The following is a 12,088-nucleotide window of genomic DNA, read 5'->3' on the forward strand; positions in this document are numbered from 1 at the left end:
GTTTTGGTGGTGATGGTTGGTAGAGGTGGTGGTGATAGGTGGTGGTGGTGGTGGTGGTGGTGGTTAGTGGCAGAGGGTGGTGGTTAGTGGTAGTGGCGGGTGGTGGTGATGGGTGATTAAGGTGGATAGGGGTGGTGGTGATGGGTGGTAGAGGTAGGTGGTGATAGTGGTGGCGGGTGGTGGTTTTAGTGGATAGTGAAAGGCGGTGGTGGTGGTTGGTAATGGTGGCGGGTGGTGATGATAAGTGATTGAGGTGGGTAGCGTGGTGGTGATGGGTGGTGGAGGTAGGTGTTGATGGTTGTGGTGGGTGATGGGTGGGGGTGGTGGTAGCGAGCGGTGATGAAGGTGGTAGTGGTGGTTGGTAGTGAAGAGTGGTGGTGCATGTTGGTGGATAGGGGTGGTGGGTGTGGTGGTTGGTGGTGGTCCAAATTTATTCTCAAATGTTCTCGCAATAAGAAATGTTCTCGATTGAACGCTCCCCTATATATATATATATATATATATATATATATATATATATATATATATATATATATATATATATATAATTTTAAATTTTGTAAGGATATAAAAGTAATATTTTAAGTTTCCATGGATATAAATGAAATTCTCCTAACAAGAGATTAATTTTTCTGATCAGACTGGCCTCGCGACGTGAGAGGTAGTGGCTGGCATCGTAAGAACTGGGCACCAGTTTGTCTTTTTCTTCAATCTTCATTCTATTTGGCTTTGTACTAGGGCTGTTTTGAGGCTTCATTGTGGATCATTAAAGGCTCATAATGATGGTCTTCTTCAGTGGGTATGGCCATGATGTGAGGTTGCGGTTTTGAATCAGGATTTTTATGTGGTAACCTTTCGTTAACTAGCTTTGTCAATTGCCCAAGTTGAGTCTCGATGTTTTTGATGGAAGCTTGTCGGTTTCTAATTGTAACATCAGTAACATCATGCCCTTTTAGAGGCTTCCATAAAACTATTAAGCATTAACTCAAAGTTGGGTTTCTTCTTCGGTAGTGGTTGTTCTTTTTGGTAGAAGCCTCATCCAGTTTGCCGATACTTTTATTCTTTTTGCTTCTTCTATTCTTCATAAGGAAACCATTATTTCTTAGGCTTTATCCAAACTTCATCAAATCAGTCACCATTAGAATAACACACTTGAGCTTTTATGTTCCAATTTTCATCCAAATCTCAATCTTTGGTTAAGTATGGTTAATGGCAATTATCACACCCCACCTGTATAGAATGAATCGATTGACCTATCTTTGTCATCCTCCGGTCCATATTCTCTAGTTTTGTCATCAAAGCTGCCAAGCTCTCACTTCATCCGTCTCCATTTCCTTCAAATTTTGTCACATCCTCTCGTGGGTTATGTTATTCTGTAGGTGCTTCACGATTTCTTCAATTAACTCTTTTATAGTAGTTGGATTCTTCTTAGTCATTGGTCCTTGAGAATCAAGGAGTTGCCTTGTTGTCACATTCACCCCATCATAGAAGACAGAAACTTCTTGTTGCACATTTAGATCATGTTGAGGGAAATTTTTTAGCAACCCCTTGTATGTTTGCCAAGCTTCATATAAGAACTCTCCAATTTCTTGTTGAAAGTTGTCCATCTTCTTATTAAGTTTGGTTATGTTCGAAGGAGGAATACATTTCTCTATGAATGCTTCATGAAGGTTGGGCTAAGTTCTTATAATTCCAGGTGCTAACGACTTCAACCATATTTTTGCATTTACAATTAGTATCACTGGAAGCATCCCCAACAAAACTACATCTCTTGAAACAATTCGAACATTGAAGTAATTTTCAATGTCTAAGAGTTCATCCATGTGTTTGAAAGCATCTTCATAATATATCTCGGAAAATGGTATGTCTTTGAGCATTGAAAGGATATGTCCATTGAGCTCAAAACCCGTTGCAACTAGTATTGTAGGTAGCACAAGACCAAGACCATTGTCATTATGCATCCTATTTTTGTATTCCCACATCATCCTCATTGTATTATATGCCATTTCTTCGACCTCGCTCTTTATGTTGTCCTTTAATCAGGTTCATGCTCAATGCCTTTCTCGTTAGGACTTTTCTTGAAGCTTTCTAAACCATTGTCTGTTTGAAAACTGCTACTCGTTTCGTCAACCTTTTTATCTGACATTTTATGGAAAATGGATTCTGGATCTTCGAGTGGTGGTACGATAGGAAACTGTGATCCCCTGGTCATAAATTACTGAAGCAAAACAAAACAAATTGTAAAAACGAACTAAAAAACAAAAACTAAAAACTTCAGACTTCACGTCGTGAGAAGTAGTTCTAACGTTGTGAACTCTGTAAAATCAGAAAAAACAAAATTATGTAGAAATTAAATTACTGTTGTTTTTACACCACAAAAAGGATCGATTAATCTAAAGCAATTCATTTAACAACTAAAATCACTGTTCCCCGGCAATGACACCAAAAACTTGATGTGCAAAAGATATACTTATCAACTTTTAAATTTATAAAGCAAACTACTTCTCTACTAATACACGTATAGGAAGTGTACCTAGTCAATTTATAGTATAGTAAAGTAAGTTGGGTATCGAACGTAGGGAATGATATTCATCTAATAAAATAATTACTAAAATTAATCTCACAACAATAACTAAAATGGGGGTTTTATCTGATTTCGCAAGTTCAGATTAACTTAAAGTATTCAAGTTACTAAAAACTAGGTAAACAACTTAAATAAGAAATTTTTTATCAGAATTATGAAGACACTTTCGTTTAACTTTGAATCCCCCTTTTTCCTATGATTAGTTTCTAAACATGGATTAATTCACTTGGTTACCAATATAAATATAATTAGCAGTCGTGGTTCTATCTCTTAATATTTTCAACAATTCATGTACTACTATGTAATGAATATACACAAGTAAACACATAATTGATTATTAAAGATAATTAGGCTATGTGAGAAATATCTAAGATTATTATTATTTATGATATAGACAAATAACCAAACACAATTATGATCAAATTATGCTCTTAACATATATAAATTTATTACCTTTATTACCTAATCTAAGATTTGGTAAATCCTAGCTCTAGCAATTTAATGATCATAAAGTACTAGATAATCAAGTTCATGCAATCAAAATGGTCATTCATCTACACTTAACTTGAATCAAAATAAAAAATACTATAACTTTAACATGCTAGGTATGATAAATCAAACATAAGCTAAACCAACTTCACAAAATCCATGAAAGTATGTATCTAACTCTAAGTATTAGGGTTTATCTACACTAAACGAAAGACTAATGATTTAGCTACTCATGGCAGAAAATAAACACAAAAACACATAAGAATTATACATGATTAATCTAATACATAGCAAATGTAATGTCTAATATTTAAACTCTTAATCTCCAATCTTTTTCTCTTCCAAAGGGTTTTTTTCGCACTTTTCTGGCTCTGAAATCGACTTAGAACTCCATAATATTTCTCCAGTCACTCTCAAAGTCGATCTATTAATTTATATTTATAGTTCACTAATAATGCAGCTCACGTTGTGAGCTTTATGGTCTCACATTGTGAGATTATTAGATATTCGTAATGCACAAGGAAATGTTCTCCCTGTGTAGTTATCTTCTTGAATAATCATGCTCACGACGTGAATAGTCAAGGCTCACATCGTGAACTTCTAGTTCACACATATGATGGAGACTTTTCAAAGAGTCACACTGTGGTACTCTCTAGCCACGCCGCGTGGACTGTATTTTCATGATTTTTATTCCTTTTAAGCTCTATTAAGCTCGCAGCTTCAGCTCCAATCCTTCCACGTTCTAGCTTTTATCACTTTCAGTCCTTTTTCTCCAAGAGTGTCCTTTTTTATTGCAAATTGTAATTTAACTGAATAAGATCATCCATAATATATAGTTTACTGAGAGAGTTGAATTAGATGACATGCCTAATTGGCATTCAATATATTAAACTCTACCATTGTGAGATAACATTTTGGAATTTAACGGATATGGGGTTCAATGGCCATTGAACTCTTCAATGGGAAAAATGAAACTTTTTAACTTTTAAAAATATATTTCATTGAACTTTATAGAGTTTAATGCATTGTAGAAAAAGCAATGTAGAGTTGTATTAAAAATAAAATGATGATGTGTCAATCCATTAAAATCTAATAATTTGAATGAATTGTGGATGCCCAAAGTACCAAATATATTTGCATTTAACCAAAATATAGCTTAAAGTGTATTAAAATAATGCCTAAAATATGTATAAATAGGGAGATATTGGATAGCTAGATGCTCGAATAGTAGGAACTCTAAAGTCGAAGTTCTACCAGTGCCATCTTCCGATATTCGCTAGAAATATTTGTAACTTCAGCCACTCATATCTCTTTCAATGTAACTTATATTTATATTCATAGTCATTCTTATGAATTTTATAAATAAGATTTGTCAATGATTCCATATCATATTACTGACTGATCTAATTATGGGAGTGATGTCTAGGCTGCATTTAGTGAGGTGTATAAAATTGGATTTCCAAACACTATACTCTATATACAAAATAGACCATATCTCCAATATGATCTTACCTGGTTATTCCTTACTTGATATTGTTGGATTAGTGTCTAAGTCCATAACTATAATTGGCATGTAATTAACCCGAATCGGCATGGTCAATTTGGGTTGCATGGCATCAGAACTTTTGGATAGACCGTTTATGAGAAGAAGACATTTGTGACATATTAATATATTATAAGTTTTAACATATTAATATGAGATCATGTTATTTAATTAGTATTGATCAAGAATTAATTTGGACTTAATTTAGTGATCAAAAAGAGACTAATTAAATATATGGGGATTGATTGTGTAAACCATTCATTCTTATATATGTGGGCTTATGATCCATGATTCCTTATGTTGGGTTTAACCCATATGGTGACCCATGGATACTCCATGGAGGTTAAAACCCATGGAGCATAAGGAATGGGTAAAGTCATGGGTTACATGGTGTAACCCTAATGTGCACACTATATAAGGACCCTTTGGGTCAAGAAATTGGCACTAATGATACATATATGAGGGCTAGCCGATTTGAGCATGAAGTGTCTTCTTCTCATGGTTATTTCAAGTGTTGATGATGTTATGTGAACCATTTTAGCTGTTACACTTGGGGCACTAGGCTCTCGAGCATCATGGAGTCAAGCTACATCAACAAGGTATGTATTCTAACTTGTTATATTACCCAAGTATCAAAAGATTGTATGCTAGATAGGGTAATACATTGGAATATTCATATTTACATGTATAATAGAGAAAACATAGATCCAAGGTATTTAGGTTTGCATGTACACTTAGGAGTTTTAGAATGCTCAAAAACCCAACAGTGGTATCAGAGCAATGAGTTGTTTTCTGTTATATTGATGCAAATGTTTTATTTTCAAAATTGAAAAAAAAAAGGAAAAAAAAAACATGATGTTTGTCAAATTTTAAGATAATTACTTGTTTTTGTGAAAAACTAATTATGTGTAAGATTTCAATCATTTGCTATTTGAGTTGAATTAGGTCAAATTTAGTAAAATATAAAATGATATGACTATTTTATTAGTTTTAAAAGTTTGATCTAAATAGTTTTTTTTTAAACCTCCATAAGTTATGGATATGAAAAGGTTTTAAAAAAATTGATTCAAAGTTTTTATGGAGTTACAAATTTTGGTGTTAATGTTTTTAAAGAACTCCATAACTTATTCTTCAGTTATGGAACATGAAAAGTTTCATCATAAAACAAGCATTTAACTCCATAAGTTATGGATTACCAAAAGTTTTATGTTTCCTTGATTTATGAGATAGTTTAGATTAATGGAAAAAAATTGTGTTTTAGTTGTTTTCAATCCTAATTAATCTAGAGGTAGTTCATAAAATGTGTTTTTGTAACTTGTCCTCAAGTTACATAAAAGGTCACATTTATGAATCTTAAAACTCATAAAAGTGTCATAGGTTACATAAAAAATGAAGAGTCTTTTCATTAAATAGTAGTATGACTCCATAACTTGTTCTCAAGTTATGGTTAAGAGACACTTCTTTAAAAGTGTTATTAAAGAACAAGAGGTTACATAAAAAATGAAGAGTCTTCATTTTAATTAACCATCAAACTCATAAGTTATGAAATGAAAAGTTTTGAATAGTTTCAAAAACTTCCCTAAAGTTTTGAAATTTGTAAAGTTTTCCCATGAATACTTTAATTCTAAGTTAAGCCCTTAGAATTTTAAAAGTTAAAATTCGACCTTATACTTTATAATATTATAAGTTAATTTTATATATATATATATATATATATATATATATATATATATATATATACACCATATTATAAAGGGTTTATAAATATGGATCCTTTACAAATTAAGACAATTGTCTTAAAACTCAAGGAAACAAGTTATGAACCTTTGGATCCAAAATGAACGGTGAGGATTTAATATATTGTAATCCTTGTCAAAATAAAACAACGAATCAGAAAGAGGTGTAACCCGAATGCGTGAATGTTGAACAGGTGAAATCTACAAAGAAATAAACCACACGGATAGCCAACTGGGCCGTTGATTTGCTACAACCATCCCACGATGTAAAATGAAAGCACACGGATCGCCCCCATTGTTGTTCGTCTTCATCTCTGCGTATAACCCCTCCTCAAACAAATCTCCATTTCCAATACTCTCGAAACAAAACCTAACGGCCGACACCAACACCCCTTACACTATCTACCCATAGTATCTGCTCTTTTCATTTCTCCATCGTCTCTCCCCATTCAAAATCTGCAACATCAGCCAACGTCAATACCAGTCGTCTGCATGTCGGCTCCTCTTCAAACTACCATTAAGAACCACCATGATCTCTTCCACTCCCTTTATCACATCGAAGAGCTTCTCTCTCTTCTTCGTTACAGATCTTGTCAAAACCCTAGATGTAAAGACAAATCCATCCTAAGATTAGTGGGTTCGATTTTAGTTTCTACCAAATATGTTAGGTTTAGATTTCTATTTAATTTCACATTTTATTTTTTTTATACTCATTTGTGTTCTTACATGTATGATTCCGAAAAGTTGTATTTAAGTTCTTGCAGATTCATTTTTTACTCATTTGTCTTTATTTGTGTTCTTACATGTACCACAGTTGCTGCCTTGCTCCAACACAGTTGTAGTTGCTCATATCTATGCACCAACACACATAAATCAAGTTTCCTATATCGTGACACAAAAGCAAGGTTATTAGATCCAGTTAATGTTTGTCTTACCTGGTTAGAAGTTCCTTATTTTATTGAGTTTTTATGTATGTTTTTTGTTTGTTCTCTTATGGATTTCTACTCTAACCTAACCCTCTTGCCCATGTCTCTGTATTCTACTAAAGAGTGCAAGGAATATATGGAAGAAAGTAGACGCAGATTAGGCAATGACTTTTAAAACATTGAATTCTTTACAAATATGTTTCTTTCTTCTTCTCTCTATTTTTCAAGATTTAAACCATGTTTGCATTATTTCTGTCTCCATCTTTGTACATGGGTCAATACACGTATCTAACAGGGCTCATGTTTTTTTTTCCTTCAGATTTAACTGACTTCATCACCCTCTGTTCCTGGATATGTTCTTGGACTTGATTTTTTTTTTTTTTTTTGTATATTTTGTTTTCATGTATTAATAAAAAGCTATCTATACATGAATAAAAATAGAATCTTCAAGGTCTGGCCATTGTTTGTTTTGGTGTATGGGGTTTATGGATATTTTGTTTTTTTACATCTTGGTATAAAAGTAATTTATGTCTAAGAATTGAAAAAAAATTGAGCATGAAGTTTTTAGCTTCTTGTGGAGAGATCATCTATAGTTTTCCAATGAAAGTCTATTGCATCTCCTTGAGCATGATTAAGTGTTTTAATTAAAATGTTTATGAAGTTTTTTTGGATTGTCTTAGTAAACAGTAGACAAAATAAATAATTTTAAAGTCATTAATTTTATTTTCTTTCAATCTTTCAGAAACAAAAATAATGATTTAATTCTTTTATAATTTATAAAAAACGAAAGTAATGATTTAATTTTTTTATAATTTACAAAAAAGTTACGTTGTGATTTTAATTTTTATGCTTCGAGCCGCGTTTTTGGTTGTTTGTGTGCGATTTTATAGTGAGTTAGTTTCATATTTTTTTGTAAAAGGAAATCTTACCCAAACAAACCAAAGCTTGATAGGGGATAGGTAGTACAGAAGACAGATACATTCAAAAACTATATATCTCCTGTAAGAAACAAAAAAGCATTAAAGAAAAAAAAAAGTAACAAATAAGCTTTGATTATGACCATTCAAATGGTAAAAGGTGCCAATTTAGTAGTTGAATTAAAAACTTGGATTTAACTTTCCACTAAAATACACTAAAATAGAGTATTTTAAATTTATATTATAGTATTAATCATTCTTATTTGAATTAACATTTACATCTAAATATAAAACATTATATTTGTGTTTTTAATATCTTTGAAATTATTTATGAAAAATATATTTTCAAATTCTCATACAAGTCTTGGCACTTAAAATAATATATCATGGACAAATACAAAGTACTATAAGTTATATATGAATCGTATTTATGATATATTTGTATATGTATTTTGTTATTGATTTGATAGTCGGCTTTAATAATTTTTTTATAATTATAAAAAACATTGATTTCACTATATTATATAAAGGACAATACAGAAAAGACTTCCAGTTATGATAACTCTAACTTTTTATAGAATCTAAAATGGTTTTTTATTTAATTTTAGTTTTATTTGAAACTAGAATCTATCAATATGCTCTATTTCAAAATAGTCACTATTTTATTAAATATATTTTAAATTTAAGACTTTAAATAATAACTATAAATAATGGTATATATTAAACACATCCTGTTGTCATTACCGGTTCACAACAACATTAAAAGTTCTATTCATTGTTTTAGTAACTTTGGCTTTAACTTATTTTCCATTTTATCAAATTATTAAAATACAATTTATCGTTCAAAGTTTGGTTTCATATGTTTTCTTATATATATATATATATATATATATATATATATATATATATATATATATATATATATATATATATATATATATATATATTACTTTAATTCATATTCTCAAAATTTTATTATCTTTAATATATTTAATTTAATAAGAAATATTTTGAAAATGTTTAAACTATATCCGATGTTACTATTTGCTTCACCAAACCACTGTTCGAAATGATTTGAGTTTTATTATAAAAATGGATGATGTTTTTGAAAATTAAATTGTAATCTTTTTTTATATTTATTATTTTTCACGTAATTCGAATTTAAATATATTTGATTTTCAATAATGATAAAACGAAATTTGCTTTTATCTATTATTAGAAAAGTTTTCTTTTAAAAATCAAATTATTAGTATAGTTATAAATATGAATTATTATAAATATGACTTATTAATAGTCCTTTATTAAGTTTAATTGTTTTAGTGCAATATGAATTATTATAAATATATTATTTATACAACACACTTTTATTTAAATGTTTATATAAATCATTATAATAAGTCTTATTAATGCAAATATAAAAGAAATGAATTTTATAATACCGGAAACAAAACCCAAAAGAATGACAAAAAGAGAAAAACGATATATACTATAATACTTAACTTTTTACATGTTAATGTAATGTGTAGTCTTGCAAAAAAATTATCATTTTTATTTTAAACATGTAATGTGTAGTCTCGCAAAAAAAGTTATCATTTTTATTTTAAACGTAGTTCAATATTTTTGTGATTAATATAACAAATTTTTACATTTTCAATTCAAAATGGAAATTTATCATCATCTAAACAAATAAAACTAATCGTTGTTTTTTAGTTGTCAGATAAAGAGTAATACACGGAAATTACTATTTATCGTCTGTCAAAAGATAACTGATCGCCGAAAGGAACAAATCGCCAGAATGAAACAAATCGAAACGAAAGAATTTGACAACCACCAAAATGACACTAACTTTCATTTGGAAACTAATCGCTCGAATGAAAGAAATCGTCGCCGCCGCATCGTGCAGGTACGATACTAGTGTGTGTATATATATATATATATATATATATATATATATATATATATATATATATATATATATATAAAAGAGCAAGTCGTCTTCCCATTAGTAGGCCTCATTCACGAAGTCGGTCTATAAGAGGGGGGGGGGGGGGGATAAGGTTACTGCCTATAAAATGGCAGTTTAATGGTGTCCACTCTCACCCACCACTTCCTTGACTGGTGGAGGGTCGTTAGTCGAACAGGTAGGACAATGACTATAATTCTCCCTTCATTAAAAGTATTAATGATAAATATAAAGTAACTAAATGTTTTTTATAATTCCTAATCTTAGTTACTTTAGGAAATTGTGAATAAGGTGCTAATCCATGAAATTACACTTTGCACTTTGTTTAAGTCGGTTAGTGGAGCGTGTGTGGTTAACTGGCACACTAACTCGTATTTAACAACGTAGGCAAAGGGTAAATTAATGTTTATCATAGTATCGATGGAGCGTGTGTGGTTAACCGACACATCGATTGAGGGGTAAACAGTTAAGAGTACTAAGTAATTTGCATGGTTACTTCACACCTTGTTTTGTGATCCTTGACATCCCAGTCACAAAACCTGAAGGGCACACTCGAGATTGAAACATGTCATTGAACAGTTCAATGAATCTCGAAAGATCTAGGAGTTTCAAATAAAGACCTAATAAATTATTTCATTTTTCATGGTGGAAATTGGTGAATCGTCATTCACCTACCTTCAAATAGTCTATAGCTTGGATTACGGCATCCCTCTTCCAAGTTATAAAATATTGTGTTTGGTCCTAGCCTTAATATTTCATATGGGTGTTATATTAAGGACTTTAAATCAACTATCTTGAATATCTCCCAAAAGATGTCTAATTCAGACATCTATGATCTTCCCAAATCTCTTGGAACTTCACTTCCTCCATCTCCTCCAATTATTCTCCCTAACCCACAAGTTCAAGGTCACTCAAGTCCTATTGGCAAGCAAAGTCTATGTGTGCTCACATCTTGGAGATGAAGTCACACATTGACAAGCCGAGAGAGTTGGGTGTCAAAGTCTTGAGAAAGTTGGATGTTCAATCACTTTCTATGTCACATAGTGAGTTCCTTTGGGACTACTATGGAACATACTATCACATGACCCTTAATGATCTTATCTATTTTCTTGGTGCTTCTAAATCAGCAATGATTAGGAGGACTAGTAAAGCAAATTTGATTAGAATATCAACTTCTCAAACTTCCATGGATATTGACAATGGTACATGGTAAGGGGCATTGGTTACGAAGCTGCCAAATTTACCTAAAAGATCTTCAGGTAAGGTCCACTATCAAACTCTATTAAGTTTCTATTATGAGATTCTTATTACATGATGTGACTGGGTCACATATTGATGTTTTAAGAATCAAAGAAAAACTGAAGATGGAAATATATGTTGATTCTGATCGTGAAGATGGATTTCGATCGCATGGTTTGGTGATTCGAATTTTGAGTTGTTACTTATAGGAGTTATGTAATATTGCTTAGGAATAGATAAAAACAAGTTTTTCATATGCTTTTGCATTGTAAGGATAAGTTTTTCGCAAAGTTTTAAATTAATATTTTTGGTTTTATTTATTCTAAGTATCCTTACAATGACATTTGTGAAAATTTGTTGTTTATATGATTCCATTGATAGCAATATTGGAAAGTGGATTTGATTCTTTCATTTGTGGTAGTGTCTAAATTTACCAAACAAGGAAAGATTCTCATCACCCAAGTTTCAGTTGGATAGAAACTTAGAATCATGCAAGTTGTATGATGAATAAGAATTTTCATCTTTAAAAAATTAAGACTAATTCCTTGTTTACCTGTTTAAGTGAATCAAGTGAGGGACTAAGGGATCGAGTACACATTCTTGTGCACTGGTCAGGCCCACCACAAAAGATCGATAAGACTATTCGTCATGATTTACTATAACTTAGTAAATATGGTTATACTTACAATTT

General features: G+C 31.2%; 1 non-coding gene across 1 annotated transcript; it reads left to right on the top strand.

Moving 5' to 3' along the window:
- Window positions 1-1,515: 1,515 nt before the first annotated feature.
- LOC145037935 (small nucleolar RNA R71) lies at window positions 1,516-1,622 on the top strand. The gene has a single exon (XR_013679045.1). It is a non-coding gene; the product is annotated as a small nucleolar RNA R71 (small nucleolar RNA).
- The last annotated feature ends 10,466 nt before the right edge of the window (window positions 1,623-12,088 follow it).

This window comes from Lactuca saligna, chromosome 3 (genome assembly GCF_052625555.1).
Source record: "Lactuca saligna cultivar CGN05327 chromosome 3, ASM5262555v1, whole genome shotgun sequence".
Classification (NCBI taxonomy): domain Eukaryota; kingdom Viridiplantae; phylum Streptophyta; class Magnoliopsida; order Asterales; family Asteraceae; genus Lactuca; species Lactuca saligna.